The sequence below is a fragment of the Dreissena polymorpha genome, chromosome 8, assembly GCF_020536995.1.
Source record: "Dreissena polymorpha isolate Duluth1 chromosome 8, UMN_Dpol_1.0, whole genome shotgun sequence".
Lineage (NCBI taxonomy): Eukaryota > Metazoa > Mollusca > Bivalvia > Myida > Dreissenidae > Dreissena > Dreissena polymorpha.
In genome coordinates, this window is record NC_068362.1 from 31,629,300 (window position 1) to 31,647,044 (window position 17,745).

Below are 17,745 nucleotides of genomic sequence, written 5' to 3' on the forward strand. Positions count from 1 at the left end.
AGGCACCAAAATTGCCACTTCAAAATCAAAGTGCACATTCATGCAGTTAGTAATACGTTGTTACATTTGGGTTTTTACGATTATTCAAAAGCTTGCTTACACATTAAAATTAAAATTTTGTTGTACATTTAATTTATTTTAGACTAGTTAAAGCATATTATATATGGGTAGTTGATTGGGCCGTAGGGCGGCAGTTACCACCCAAATATTGTGGCTAGTCACACTATATGTTGCCTTTACAGAAAGTGAAAGTGAATTGCATGTCCCGGTAAAAGTGTAGATGTTTCGTTAATATTTCAACAGTTCATATCCAATATCCCGATAAGTTAAATACGAAGCCTATATGTTTAAGACTAATATTACAGCTGTTACATTCACTTATAAAACATAATATTAACGAAAAATCTAAAATATTAGGGACATGCATTGCTTTTCAATAACATCGCAACTATAATGGTTATAATCATTCTTGAAACATTTAAACTTAAAGGTTTTCAGACAAAAAATATCAGCTATGCTCAAGACACGATAATTGTGTTTTTTTTAATTAACATTGAAATAAACATTGCAGAAAAATTGTCGATATTGCCTGTATTCGTCCATATCCGCACTTTTCGGTCATATCCGCAGATATGAGTCATATACGCATTTACGACGAACCGCTTTTTACCCGGGATACTCGTGATACCTACCCGAATGGGAGACAACTTCTTAGTTACGAAAATCCCGAATCTCCGCCAGAATTACGCGACCTATTGAACGCACTTTCTGCGTGTACTCAGGCAGTTAAGAGTAAGCTGGAATTTGGCTGTACACAATGTACAATTGATATAACAGGACGAGGGAAAACATTTTTTCGTCCGAAAAAATATATTCCCATCCAACAGGACCTGAATTCGCTAAGGGGTGTTACAGTGAAACATATCCAAATATTCAAATGGATAGGTCATTTAGATGCCTGGTTTCTACGCAACAACGTTGTTATTGCGGACGATGAATATGATGAATGTATCGTTGATGAGACATATAACATATTCATTCGATATCTGAATGATAAACATAAAAGAACCATTATGTACACAGACATGCGAATCTCCATGCGACTACAGAGTTATGCAGCCTCGAACTCGTAAATACTTACGTCCGTAAGACATAATATATTAAAACATGAATGCATACGTCTGCAAGACATGGTTATATCAAAACTTGCGTCTAGAAGACATGGTTATTCAAAACATGCATATTAATGTCTGGAGAAGTTGTTGCACGTTTGAAACACGACTGATGTTTCTTTTTTTGTACTTAATGCTTGTGTGTGAGTAATACGCACTGTGTGTTCGGTGTTCATTCTTTTTTATAAGTAATATATTACCACGAACTTTACAATGACGTAAATTGGTCAATAGACCCAAAATGCCTAAATTGCAGTTATACATTATAAATCATAATGACGGCTGATTTAGTCGTAAACAACTGCAAGCCCAATATGACGCCATGTTTATTGCTGCTACATACATGTAGCAAGTATCATGGCAACAAACTCAAGGACACGTAACATTTGTTATTGAATACATTATTGTTTTCCATTTGTGTTCGAATTCATCATAGCTACTTTGTGGCATGTTAAAATTCATACTATACAAATTTCTGGCATCGACTCATTGTGCACACTGCTTGTTATGTTTCAATTGTAAGTTTAAATATTTCCAAATTTCTCGCATGAATGTATGTAGATACAGTGTACCATCGTTGGTAAAATAGTTTAAGTGTACAAAATTAATTTTTCAAACACATTCCTCTCATGTGACGTCAGAAATAATCGAGCACTTTATCAATAGTGTGCATGCAGTAACTTACATTAATCGATAGTGTGCATGCAGTAACTTACATTAATCGATAGTGTGCATGCAGTAACTTACATTAATCGATAGTGTGCATGCAGTAACTTACATTAATCGATAGTGTGCATGCACTAACTTACATTAATCGATAGTGTGCATGCAGTTACTTACATTAATCGATAGTGTGCATGCAGTAACTTACATTAATCGATAGTGTGCATGCAGTAACTTACATTAATCGATAGTGTGCATGCAGTAACTTACATTAATCGATAGTGTGCATGCAGTAACTTACATTAATCGATAGTGTGCATGCAGTAACTTACATTAATCGATAGTGTGCATGCAGTAACTTACATTAATCGATAGTGTGCATGCAGTAACTTTCATTAATCGATAGTGTGCATGCAGTAACTTACATTAATCGATAGTGTGCATGCAGTAACTTACATTAATCGATAGTGTGCATGCAGTAACTTACATTAATCGATAGTGTGAATGCAGGCGGGGCATTTCAATCATAACAATTTTACTACTTTCACGTGTAATCTACGCAAACTAAATGTTCACCGCGAAAACTTTTATATTTATTAAAACTTAACAGTTTGCCGTTTATTTATATAAAAACTATAGGTACATTAACAATTTAATAAATACTTAATTACAGATAATGTTCTGTTCGAAATTAGCCGCGCTCTCGGAAAAATTGATTTAATGAATGTTTATTAAGTATCGTCCGCACAGGCTTATCGGTTACGAGGATTGTCGCTATAACCGGAATTTCGTTTAGAAGTGTCTTCATTTAAACGAAAAATTCCATGAAAGTGGCAAGATTCTATCTTATGAGTCTGTGCGGACTTAACAGGCTTATCTTGGCTTATCTGGGTAGACACTTTACGCTCATGCATTAAGCCACATTCTCAATTATATGTGTCCTTGACAAGAACCTTCAACATTTATCAATGAAATCCACTAGCCTTATGTTAAATTTCATACAGTTTCAACAGTGTCGGTTCAGGTTTAGGTTCTTATATTAATCAGAATGGATTTGTCGTGTTATATTTATTTGTTTGAGGAAGTGCCACTTATCACTTTCGCTTGTTTTTATTATTATACAATCATTCGACGTGCGTTTGGCAACTAATGCATTGTATGATAATTTGGATCAAATTAATTAATTATAAAACTGGTCTCACGGATGTGTCGTTTGTAAAATATATACTGATTATGATCATGCTAATTTGTATTACGTGAACATTTATAATGATGATGAAAATAATACCGTGCAGATGTTGAGTGATGGCAATGACGGTGATTAAGATGTCAAAAGAGGATAAGAAGAAATTAGTAAAAGGTTTATTATGATTCTGATTGCTATAATGATTTTATAGATCAGTAGCTTTAAAGCGGGTATATACGATTTGTATATGTGTTTATTTGTAATATATTGATAAAATATGTTACAATTACACAAAATAGACAAGAAAAATTATACATTAAAGCCGAATTTCATAAAATGCAGCAAAGACAAATTAGCGGCCCGAGCCGATTGTGACGACCATATTTTCCTACAATAACCGAAGCATTCGTCTTTGTAATAGGATTGGAGTTAGTGTGCGTGTGTCGTATGAATAGATATCGTTGCAGAAATTCAAAAAAACCGTTAAACTAAGTTTAGATTCACATTGTACATGTATGATATACATGCTGGCGAATTCAGCTGTACAGCCGTTTTAAATTTGAGAATTAAATATCTGGCTTATTTCGCATTTTTCGACACATATTCTTCTTAATTTTTATTTTAATTTATATTGAAATATATATAATTAGTTTTTTACACAACTATATAAATTCATAAATATTTGACAAAATCGTATATACCCGCTTTAAATATAAACAGAAAAATACTCCATAGTATCGCATGGTACGATACACCTGTGCGTAACTAGAGTCACACGAAAATACTGCCTGCTAAATATATATATATATATATATATATATATATATATATATATATATATATATATATATATATATATATATATATATATATATATATATATATATATATATATATATTAAGGGAATATGTTCACAGATTTTAAAGTTTAATTTAATTATGTCTTGAAACAGCAATTCACACATTCACAAAAATAACGCAGAGAATAGTAAACGTGTTTATAGAATATAAAGTCATCAAAGTATTCGAATAATCTAATATTTAAAAAAGTGGCGCTAGTGATTTACTTCCGTGATATAGTATACTGTCTTCTGAACTTTAATATTCTGATTCAAAGTCTATTCTCGTAAATGCACGTGTATATTACTATGTCAATACATGTAGTTTTTAATAAAAAATATTTGTAAACAATAATTGTTAATTATTTTAAGGGATGTAACTCGCGCGTTATAAATGGTCACGAAACTAGTTTACTTCCCTTGAGATAGAGCCGTCTACATGAATCTTTATTTCATTGTTTCTTGACGTAGTAACACGATGCGATTTAAGATTTAAAATAAAATATTGATGTTGGAAGAAAGTTCTTGTATATGACGACAAGACAGCCACTCATAAAATAAGATTACTTTATTGGCATGGCATTAACCGTTAGCGGTCGAAATTTTATTTCGTCAACAAACTTTGTGCATCCTTTTATAAATTCATAATAGATAATGTGTGGTATAGATGTTAAACGTTTCTCTAATTATAAAACAACATGCTTCACCATGTTCGGGCTGGAAAAACACGACTACATCTTTCATAAATCAAGTGAAGACATAAACCATACACAGGCTTTCATATTAGCGATGCTATTTATAAAGGCGAATTATACGCGGTGAAGTTTTAATAATTTAATAAAGAACAGGCGACTCGCCCACTGCGCAAGATGCTCAAAGACTGCCGGCCAGATTTTCTATCACATCATTACCGCCTTGCTAGTTAATTACAGCTTCCGATGGTTTGACTCTTGATGGCTCTTCCATAGATGTAATATGTAATTGGTTCCCGGTGGATCTCCGATTTACGCTGTCCTCCACGCCGCGCTTGATTATAGTCGGCGAACCGGCCTTGGTGATCACCTGACCCAAACCCCCTCCCGCCCCTTTCCCACCCTCCCGCAACCGTCAACCCAACATTTCTTGGTTAGTAAAACATCCCGAGTAGAACTATATATAACATGAAAGTTCGTTCAGAATATTATTAAAATACTGACAAATGTTATTTGAAATATCTGTAAACATGACTGTGTATATAATTACCCTCGCTGTCCAATACATCATCTATTGTAGCCAGGCGGAACGGGAAACTTGATCAGAAACGAGTAAAGAAACATTACGTCACGTGCACGTCTCGGCCAAACGGCGGCATAATCCTTTAAAATCCCGTTAACAGACTTGTTAATCGCTCCAGCTGATAAATTTGACAATTATGATAAAAGACATTGACAATTGGTTGCGTTGACTGCGATAAAACATAAATTACATAAATACGTTTAAAGAAAACATGCTGTAAAAGGAAACATATTGATAACATCGACATGTAAGTTTGTCTTGAATAAAATGCTGTAATCACTTTCATTTCAAGTGCTGTCTGTCGAAACCATGATGTGTAATTTCCTTGTCAGGGCCTTGTATTCAAGGCATTGGCTGTATTATGAAATTGAAGTGACGGATTTCGGTATCCCAAAACCCAACTAACGAGTCTTAAAACCATCTTACATTGCCGGGGCAATCGATACAAATCTTATATATATATATACGGGTCGTGCTCTGTGAAAAGGTGGTTGAGTGCATATGCGTATTGCGTCGTTCCAGATTAGCTTTTGCAGTCTGTACAGGCTGATCACTTCGACCCTTTCCGTCTAAACTGCATTTTTGATAAGAAGAGACTTTCTTCAATCGAAAAGTATCATAAAAGAAGAAAACGTTGTCCATTATTAGCCTGTGCGGACTGCACAGGCTAATCTAGGACAACACTTTACACACTTGAATGTTAATCCCTATTCACAGAGCAAAGCCCAAGTATATAAGTAAACCTCGCTGTGAGAACACGGGGCTTAAGTCATGTGCACAAAGTGACGTCACAGATTAGCTTCTGCAGTCCGCACCGGAAAATCAGAGAGGAAACTTTCCGCCAATGCTATACTGTCGCTAAGAAAGAGACTTCCGTTAAACAAAAAGTTACAAAACAGTGAAAAGTCGTCCTGCATTAAGCCCCGTTTTCCGAAGCGTGATTCACATGAATATCGGTCGCAGAAGGCATTGTATAGTATAGCTTTTCTCGCTCACTGTTTGAACGTCTTGGCGTTTCTAAGCGGTCTTTCAAAAAAAAACTTACATGCGATACGCATAAAACGTTAAACACTAAAATCAGCGACATTAAACTATTATTAAAACTGATGTTGTCTACACGAAATGTGATTGGTGGAGCTACCGAAGCTTTCGAAATTAAAATGTTAAGGCATTACATTATGTAAGCAAAACTTGTATAAAAACGCGATTAGACGATTTAACAGATTGCCTTAACCGTGTTTTCAAAAGCAAACGTCGGTGCGTAATTGTGTGCAGCAACCAATAATCACTGTCGCGCTAATGTGTTGACGGGTTTGAAAGTCGACATCACGACAACAAGCAAGAACGATAAATATATCCGCTGATGCGAGACAATACGACTTTCATTAGGTTCGTATAGCGCCCCTTTGTTGCCATTTCGGGTACATTATGTATATGTTTCGTTCTCTCGTGTCGGCGGGTTACAAAGTACACACTACAAAACGCCAGAACAACAAATATGCCCTCTACAACGACAAAGAGGGCGACACATGTATTGATTGCCGTATTGGTCCCCTTTTTGCTTAAGACCTTCTTCGGCACCGCAACGATGCCAGAAAGATATTGCAGAATTCAGTCAAAATACATCTGCTTAGATTCTTCATTCAAATACATACGTGGCTTTAAAGTTTTTAACGCGAAATCGTGCGGTCTCTTATCTGTCCAAAAGTCGCTTCGTTGCAAGCTGTGCGCGTGTTCAAACACTCGAGAACTTGGATCGGCTGACCTCGACCTTTATATCATCACGTGATTATTCCATATGTCATCACGTGTCTATAATTGACATCTCGCCTCCAGGGACGATGATCGCTCCGCCCACTTAGTCACGTGGCCTAGCGGTTAGGAAACCTAGACAAGCTAACACCAAAGTGACTTCTTTGCCTATAGATTGCCTATATATTATGCGATATTCCGGATGATTTTTATGGACTTTTTTCAGCCCCTCTAACACTGGTAAAAGGGTATTGTGTCATATATTGATTATGCAAATGCAAAAAATATTAGTTTATAAAGAAAATTAGCTACGGGTATTTCGGTACTTTAAACACGCTCCCAAACGCTTACCGAAATCCAACCTGTTACTACGTTTAATGGTAGTATTAGTTATGAACTAACACTTTTACACTGGTATTTACCCATGTTATATACGAAAATACTAACGGAACATTCTGTCCACATTTATTTGGCACGAATAGCGCTGTATAACTGGAATTTGGAAGTTTTACACGCTTTCTTACGCCGAGCGTATACCGAAATCCAATTTAACATTGCGTATGGGACATTTATCAATCATTATTATTACAAAGTGCAGAACATCAAAACGGTGGCATCCATGTGTTGTTTGTTTTTTTAAATAGTAACATAAATTAGTTTCCCATTGTTTTTGAAATGAAAATCGATTCATAACGTTAATGCGGTTAGGTTACGCAAATACATATACCAATATTCCATATCAGTTTACATATACACGTGATATAATTCATCCTTATTATTGCTTATATGAAATTTTCAGTTTCTGAAATAAACATAATTTCTTAAAGGGGGATTTTGGATATTTTGTTAATTCAACACATCGAAGCTTTCACTCGTACTTGTCAATACCACATTTCCGCGTTGGAAATTGTATTAATGAGGTTCCTCTAAGTTATTTCTCCGGATACCGACTGTACGAGTTACAAAAAAACCTTATTTACACTGTTTCTTTATATTTAATTTTCTTTTATTTCGAACAAAATTCGTTGAATAAATCGATAAAATGATCAATGACGTAAAGCTGCGCTTTGTTGAGACCCCGCTGGCGCCAAATCTTGATCAGACGTGTTGACGGGAGTCGGTTCTGAGCGTGCGCACTGCAAGCAGCCCCAGGAGGATGCGCATGAATCCGTGACGGCCGCCTTGAACCATAGATCCTTACTTCCGTCTTCCTTCCGCCGCGCCGTGACGCCACTTCCGCCTGAAAACAATAAAATAAGAGTCTAGTGTTAAGAAAAAAAATGTTAAGAAAAAAAAACGTAATTGTTATGTTACATTTATAATGAACACAACAGATGGTCATTTAGCCATACACATGAATCTTTGAGTTGCTTTGTCTAGTGTAATGTTAAGAGCGAAAATTAAATACAATTTAAACAACTGTGTATTAACATAGCTAGGTGGGTTTTATGACAGTAACGATCATTATACGCAGCGTAATTAATATAGTACTCGGTCTAGAAAAAGGGGGCTTAATGCATGAGAGTGAATAGTCATCCAAGATAAAACTGTGCAGTTCTCACCGGCAAATCAGGGACGACACTATCATTTTGTTGCGATTTGTTTTTTGTTTTCATGAGATATCTTCTTAAAGAACATCCATTTAAGGTGGAAAGCATCGTCCCTGATAAGCCTGCGCGTACTGCACTGGCTAATCTGGGATAGAACTTTTAGCACATCAATCAAACCCAGTTTTCCCAGAACGAAGTTCATCAGGTGAATACAATTTACAGCGCATAGTCAATATGATTTATGTAGAATTAATAATGAACTGTAGTACAATATCCGTGAGAATTAAGGACACAGTGGAAATAAACGTGATTGTATTTTTACAATATTATTTTACAATCATTATTATTGCGGGTTTATTTCATCAATAACAATAGGGTCAATGATTTACTATCAATTATAGAACCGTAGCCTAAATCAACTAATTTACAAGTGACGACACCGTGTCGACAATTGTGTTGGACATCGTCACATTTATTGACGCGTTACCTTCAGACACTTGTGTTTACCTCATAACCGACGCAGCGAGACCAAGTAATGATGCCGGCGCGCAATAAGCGTGTATATGATAGTGTTTATTGGCGTCGCCCTGGAGGGCGGCGACTAGTATGTAATGCATTTTTTTTCGCTTATGGGAGGAGAAGTTATTTTACGGATCAATATATATATTTTTGTTTTAAAAATATCTTGCACAGTGGTGATTTTTTATGTAAATTAGTGTAAATAAGTACTGCGTTTGTGCCTATTACTATTATTACAACATTTATTGCCAATAATGCAAAGCTAATTGTTTTAATTAATAACTGATCCATAACTGATCACAGGGGAAAGATCACAGGGACTGGGCAAATACGCAAAACTTTCTGGTTTTGTATAAAAACAAATGATGTTTTGTATAAAAACAAAACATAATCAAAATATATTTATTTATTTTTTCTTATTTGCTTATTTAGCGGAGAAATAATGAAGTACGATATTTGACGACCTATCGCGCAAGCAAGTTTATTGGATGGCGTAGTGGTACTAAAACGTACAATGTATTAGTTTATAAATGGAAATATAATAACGATCGCTATAAACAACTTCACCAAATAGCAGTACATAAGAAAATGTCAGCCGGAATGGCTCAGTTAGGAGAGCGTTAGACTGATGTTGTTTACGCAACAGTGATCTAAAGGTTCAATACCGGGTTCCGGCACGAGCGGAATGGTACGGCGGCTGACAATGTATTCAGTCAGGTTAATATGTAGACATTTTTAAATCCATTTTACTACAATTGGACATTTTTATTAAAGTTAATGGATGCAACGTGGTGACAACGTTGATTAAAATTTCTTACATCACTTAAATATCTTATAAAAAAATACACGTGTTTTTATTAACAAATAAATGCAAACAACACATCTATCATCCATGTATTTTTATGGTTGTCTATCATAGGCCTATCCCTACCACATATAGAGCGCGAAGCGCGACACGTATTATTGATTGTAACAATAAGTTGCGTTAAAGGAAGCAGCCGCTTATCAAGGAGGAGCTGTGTCCCAGCAACCCGTTTCCCTAGAGTCAAGCACTCCTCGGAGTTGTTTTTTTAAGAACCACATATAGAGCGCGAAGCGCGACACGTATTACTATCCAGGTGGTATGGGCCCTTTAGCATTATCCGACCATTACGTTCATAGCTATCTTCCTTAGAATTTGAGAAATTTTGAAATCCTTGTTTGAAGTCCAAAATTTTCATCCGATTGTTCCCAAACTTTCACAGGTTTTTTTTATCAATGAGGACCCAACCCAAACTCTTTATGAGCACTATCGGACCATAAGTCCAGAATTATATCTCTTTGAATTTAAAAATAAAAGTGAAAACTGCTTGGTTATGTGATTGTGTCAACATTTTTCATCAGATTATTTCCAAGCTTACAGTGTCTTCATATAAATGAGCATTTTTACCTCATTTAAAATGAGAAACATCGGAACAAATTAGTCCAGCATTTTTTTCTATTAAATTTGACAAAATAAACAATTTCCACTTGTTTAAAGATTTCTCAACTTTCGTCTGAATCTTTCCAAACTTGTGTTTTATATCAGTATTACTCGAACCCTATTGAAAATGATGAATTTCGGAGCAATAAATCTATTATGATCTTTTACTGAATTTCAAATTATTGTGAAATGCAGCTTCTTTATACAATTTACAGTTTTCATTCAAATTGTTGTACAAACTTTTACAGTGTTTTCATATCAATGAGTACTCAACTCCTATGGTAAATGAGCAATGTAAGAATAAGTTCAGAAATCAGAATCATCTTCCCTTGAAGTATAAAAAAATACGAAATTACGCTTACAAGATGAAGCAGATTTTTTAAAACCTACACAGTTCTGTTCCATTTATGAAAACTGCACACGGAGACCAATAACAAAAAGGAAACCAATGTAAATAAAATTTACTATGAAATATTTGGGAGTTACAACACAAAATCATAGATAATGGTTATTTGGGGGTTATAACACACCATCATAAATAATTGTTATTCGCGAGTTATAACACAATATCACAGATAATGGTTACACCAGTATATTTTTCTATTTTTAAAAAAAATCATCGGCCAATATATTAATATTTACAGTAGAAAAAAATCGTTCCATGTAACTTCATTGAGTGCCTTTCACACTGAAATTCCCGACGCCCTTTGATGCTTTGCATCAATACTTATCTTGTTTATTATTAAACAACATCAGCTGGTCCCCGGGGAAAACTATGGAAGCGTATATGGTACACTCTAATTATATGCTCATGCCGGATTAGTTTATATTGACTTACTGTGAAATAACATGGTATGTCGTCATAGTTTTGTAGGTTTTTCCCACTTAATTTTACTCGTCAAAACGACATTTAGTTAAAGGATCGACGTAAATGTTTCCGGCTTTTCCCGAAAAAGTATTTGGTCGACATAATCTACGTTATCTCACCAATATCATATTGACGATATATATCGCGATATATGTGTCGACATATGTTATGTCGATGTCTTATGGAAACGTATATGGTGCACCCTTATACTGTGATGATGTAAACATTATATGACGGCATGATATGAAAAAGGTGTCATGTCGTCAAATATAACTCATCGTGTCGACTATAAATACGATGGCAAGTCATTTTCAAAAGAGCATGACGCCTAAAATTATGTTGATTTGTCGACATAAGATAAGTTGTCAAGACTTAAACAACCCGCATGTTGACATTAGAGCCTAAATCTCTGACGATATTTTAACCTTTAGCCGTCTTGTAAATTTAACTATTTCTGTGTTGTTCACTGTATGACGACATATATCTTGATGAATTGCAAGAAACATAATGTTGACATGGCGATATAACTGAAGGAGTCTATATAATTTATGTGGACAAAGGTCGTTGTTTAAAAATGATGGAAGCGTATATGGTGCCCAAATAATATGGTCATGCCGGATTAGTTTATATCGGCTTACTGTGAAATAACATTTTTAGTTCAGTTTTTATTGTGCTATATTGTTTTATTTATTTTTGCTCATTTTTAGTTCAGTTTTTATCGCAAATGTTCTATTGAGCGTACTTCAGTACTTTCAATACGATTCATCCATACACTTGTGCTGTATGGCTTTTACATAGATAGTGACACTTTTGTTCAGTTCTTTCAGATAAACCTAATTGAGGGACACTTTTTTAAGTTTAAACAAGATATGTCTGTTGTTAATCTTGATTTTGTTATTCCCCGCCATAGGCGGAGGGATTTTGTTTTGGCGTTGTCCATCCGTCCGTCCTACCGGCACTTTTGTGTCCGGAGCCATACCTTGAAAGTGCTGTGGCGGATTTTATTGAAACTTGGTATGAGTATATATATGGATAAGAGGATGATGCACGCAAAATGGCACTGTTCAACATCTGTAAATAATGGAATTATGGCCATTTATATCTTGAAAAAAAATGCTTTTTAATATAAGCTAAGAGCTTTATCTCCATTAACACATGAGTCAGAGCCATGAAACTTGCCATAGTTGATCTCAATCATCAGGGGGTGTTCACATTCAACACCCATAATCCTAGGGTCTAAGGTCAAGGTCACACATTGAGGTCAAAGGTCACAAATTTGATTCATTATTAGGTTATTTATTTACTATGCATCAAAGGATTTTGTAATAACTGCATTTTATTGTCTGCAAACCCATCAAATGAGTTATAGAAAATAATTGAGAAAGGCACAACCCTTCACTTATATCTTTTCTTTTAGTTCTACATCCATCCATAAACACAATTTATTTGGCAGGGATATCAATTCAAGGAATTTGCTTGTTATCTTAATATTAGTATGGTTATGATATATTATTCTTCAAATGATGGAGGTCAAATGTTTTTGTTTTTTATGCCCCGAAGGAGGGCATATAGTGATCGGACTGTCCGTCATACTTTTTTGAAAAATGCTCATTACTTCTATGTCACTTCAGATGTAACCTTTATATTTGGTATGCATGTGTATATGAACAAGGCATTTCCATACGCACACAAATTTTAACCCCTTTGTCCTTGACCTTGAACTAAGAGTCCGCGTTTGGGTTTTAAAATCTGCGTTAGGATTTCAAAACATGCTCATAGCTTCTATGTCGCTTCAGATGTAACCTTCATATTTGGTAAGCATGCGTATATGAACAAGACCTTACCATTCGCACACAATTTTTGACCCCTTTTACCTTGACCTTGAACTTACGGTCCGCGTTTAGGTTTCAAAAGCAGCGTTTAGGTTTCGAAAAATGCTCATAACTCTATCAAAGAATTTTTCAGGGGCATATGTCATTCCATGGAGACAGCTCTTCTTTATTCAACTATAACCATTTCTATAATTCTCAAAACATTTGAATGAAAGTACAAAACACTGTTATTCATGCCAATGTAATCATTCTGATTCGATGACTTATTTTCCATAATGTTTGTATGTTTATGATATATTTTTTCTCCCAATGATGGACGTTCAAATGTTTTTTGTTTTTTTTCAACTTTAACCATTTCTATAATTCTCAAAACATTTGAATGAAACTACAAAACAATGTTATTCATGTCAATGTTAATCATTCTGATTCGATGAGTTATTGCCCTTGATGCCATAGGCACTACAAGGTATAACCTTTAAGGTTTCTGCACTCAGCAGTCACTAATTGAATGTATATTAAAACTATAGAAGTACCAAGATGTGCATATGGTCACATACATACATACAACCATGCATACATACATACATACATACATACATACATACATACATACATACATACATACATGCATGCATGCATGCATACATACATACATACATACATACATACATACATACATGCATGCATACATACATACATGCATACATGCATACATGCATACATGCATACATGCATACATGCATACATACATACATACATACATACATACATACATGCATACATGCATACATGCATACATGCATGCATACATGCATACATGCATACATACATGCATGCATGCATGCATGCATACATGCATACAGACAGACATGCCATGCATGCATGCATGCAGCGCCTCGTCCTTCAACAGCTATTGGTCCTTTCAATGCCTATGTCAACAAATTGGCTGCCCAGTGTTTAGCTCACATAAGCACTTTAGTGCTCATGGTGATATTTGATTGACCTGTGTCCGTCGTGAACCTTTGCATTATGAACACTAGAGACCGCATTTCTTGTCCGATCTTCATGAAACTTTGTCAGGACATTTGCCCAAATCATACCTCAATTGAGTTCTAAACTGGTCACGTGGGGTCGAAAACTAGGTCAAAAAATAAAGACCTTGTGAATACTCTAGAAGTCGCATTGACTTTTCCAAAATGTTTGTGTAAAGGATATGTCACTTCTTGAGTTTGAAAATGGTTTTGGTCGGTTGAAAAAACATGGCCGCCAGGGGGCGGGACAGTTTTCCGGACATGGCTATAAATTGTAGGTTCCAGCTGGTGTCAATAGATTTATGAACAAAACATGAAAATAAGGACTTCCAAAGCCCAAGAAGAAAGTGGTTTATAAGGTGAAAACATGTTATTATTTACTTTTTTTGATAGTTTTCATTAGAACTGGTTCATGTATCACTGAAGTATATGTTATTTTAATTGTGCAAATTGTTCCAAACTTCATAATAGAATGTTAATGCAAGCAATTACATTACCCCACCAACTTCTGACCATTTCATATGTCCTTAACTTTGTTTTCATTTGTCTTACTTTTTCTGAATAAATACTGAAGAACGGTTTGAAACTCATTAGCTGTTATGTTGTTTTATAACTCATCTTTTTAAATTTGACATTTAGAATAAAAGATTTATAATTTAAATTATCAGCTTCTATGCGAAGATTTGAAGCTCAACTTTTGTTAAATCTGAATAAAGCTTTTATTGAATCGGATTTTAATGCTCACCATTATAGTATCTGATTGATACTTCACTGTATCTATTGAAGTGTTATCTTGAACGCGCTTTTCGGTCTTTTAAATGTAAGATGTAAAGTTGTCTCTAGTTAAAAATGTGCATTTTTTTTGTGAGGAACTAATTTGCATAAAGCCGAATCAAATACCAAAACTAACCTACTTACATCGATGAAGCGAAAAAAAGAGCGTTTCAATTCTTATACATGTAATTGTAATATCATTCTGCATGTGCATATGTTTTCAATGGTTTGGCTAAAAGACAATATAATTTGGGATTTATTCGTGCATGAATTTAGTAAGCGCCTCCTTTTCCAATTCGCAGTTTCGACTGTGTACATGTCGCAAATGGCATAATTAATCCAAGTAGTCCCACGCTTGATTTCCTCGTGCGCTTCGTGGAGGCAACTCGCTTCATTGAATATTAAAGCCCAGTCAAATGATATACTATAGCAAATCAGAATAATGTACACTAGTGAAACATAGGGTACTTGTAATTATGTAATCAACTGCAAGAAAAATATAATGCCATTAAAGCCAAGCGTTACTTTTATATTCGCCGTTCATTTTTGTCGTTTAACAATGATGATTGCACGTATAATTGGCGATTAAATGCATAATTCGCTTTCAATAACACATTTATAATCCGGTTGAGTATATATATATATATATATATATATATATGTGTGTGTGTGTATGTAGGGTCAGACCATAGACCGATCTAGTCAAAGGGTACGTGTATCACAACTCATACAAAAACTATACCGGCTCGTTAACAAATATTTCAAATTTTTGAAAATATTTTTATAAATAATGTGCGATGTGGACATAATATGAAAATAAAAGCAAACTACAACCTTACTAGCTTTAAAGACTGTTCATGTTTTGGTATTTTTGACACAGCTGAGTAGGTGATTTCGCTTTAGTGAAAATTTTGACGGACGGCGAAGAAAGACCGATCACATTAACAAGCCCTAAAATTGATCTACAAATAGCCCAATTTTGTGTCACATTTGAATAATTTTCCATTTGCTCAAAAAAACGAATTATTTGACCATTCAAAAAAATAAAGATCGAATTGCAGTATGAACACTTATTTCAAACATGTACTATATACACTAGAGTTTCAGGAACAGCAAATCAAGTAAGAAAATACAAAATAAACATATCATATATTTGCCCCCATTGTTAATATTAAATATAAGATTTACAACAGTCGTTTCGTTTAATATATTGAAGTTTGAAATGAAATGTTAATAAATCTTTTGAAAGAACCATATTTTAAAAGGAACATTCCACAATTTACGAGGATTTCATAATTAATGACCGCCATGTTTTCAAACAATTAGTGACGTTTCATTCATTCTTTTGCAATCTAACAATTGAATTATGAACATTATTAATCTGTTTTTACCAAGTTTGCTATGTCTGTAAATGTGAACAACAATATGAGTGAATTTATTTTGGCAAAGAAAAAAACAGCGTTTAACTACTTCATGATCAATATCAATAACAAGAATATCAATTTTGTGTTTCTTATCGACACATTGTAAATAAAACTCGAAACGAAACTTACTTAAACTAAACTAACTTAACGATTAAATTTGCAAAATATAACCAATTTTTAAACATATATTTTTGCATATGTAATTAGTAAAAACCATCCAATATTTCAGTCAAGGCCAAGAACAAAGAAGTTGCACTTTCAATCGATTCAGGAATGGGCAGTTGCTCCCGCTGCATTTCACACACATGTTCTAGGACGGGTATGACGTCATCTTTACATCCAAACTTAGGTTTCTTTACAAAGTATCTCTCTTGAATGCGATCAATGGTTTCCAATTCGCAAGGAAGCCGAAATGAAAAATCTCGGGTTCCATACGTCTCAGGCCGGTAGTACATTACTATCGGTATCTAATTTGGTGCTTCCACATGTCTTTGCTGCCGAATCCGATGAGAATTCCATAGATGGGTAAAAGAGTTCAGATCACGTTGTATTAATGGTATGAAACAGAATCCCAAGCATTCTAAATGCACAGGATCATCAATCAATCAAGCAAGCCGCTGTCTACCATATCTTTAAAATAGTTCCTCCAAAACACAGTAAATTTGACTCTTAAATTTACCCCAAAACGTTCAATTCTTTGATTGCCAGTGGATCTCCCAGTCGTGTAACTGTTCATTCAGGACATGTTATTTCTGTCATTAAACCTAAACGCTATCTGCATAGCCCGTACCCAAACGTTTTCTGTCCCTGCATCACCACGAACCAGACGTAGAAGGCGACCAATCCGTTTCACAAAGTTAAAAAAGAAGCCCGCGATAATTCGAGGGTCATTATTCGAATAACATGCCTCCAGCCATAATACTCAACTGGAAAATCCATCCACCGCAACGTGTATAGCAATTCCAAAAGGCTTTAGCTTATTATACCCATCAATGTGTATAGTAAAATTAAGACCTTTATTGGTATAGACTCTGCGTCGCAGGCGATGTGCAGACCTGAGAGCAACACCCTCAGGATCAATTACCTTGCATACACACCTTGTTGTTTCTTGAGTTACTTTGACATTTGTGGTTGTGTTGACCAGTTTCCATATAGTTTTATAACCACATACAGCCATCCATCCTTTATCTACTGAGCGAATTGCTCGTATAACGTGTGGAAGAGGAGATTACGCGTTGCGTCTTTTGAGACCTTCGCAGTATCCGTTTCAGTTGATTCAAACTGAGAGCAGTGTTGTGTAGGAAAAGCAAAAATCCACATATATCCAGACGCGTATAGCCCTGTTTGTGATAACGAGAAATCCAAACATCCCTTTCTTGATTTGAAAGTACAGCTAAT

At 35.0% G+C, this 17,745-nt stretch overlaps 1 protein-coding gene across 1 annotated transcript in view; it reads left to right on the forward strand.

The window, feature by feature from the left end:
* The window catches only part of LOC127841392 (uncharacterized), a 605,785-nt gene that overhangs the window by 251,837 nt on the left and 336,203 nt on the right, over positions 1 to 17,745 (forward strand). The window lies entirely within an intron of this gene.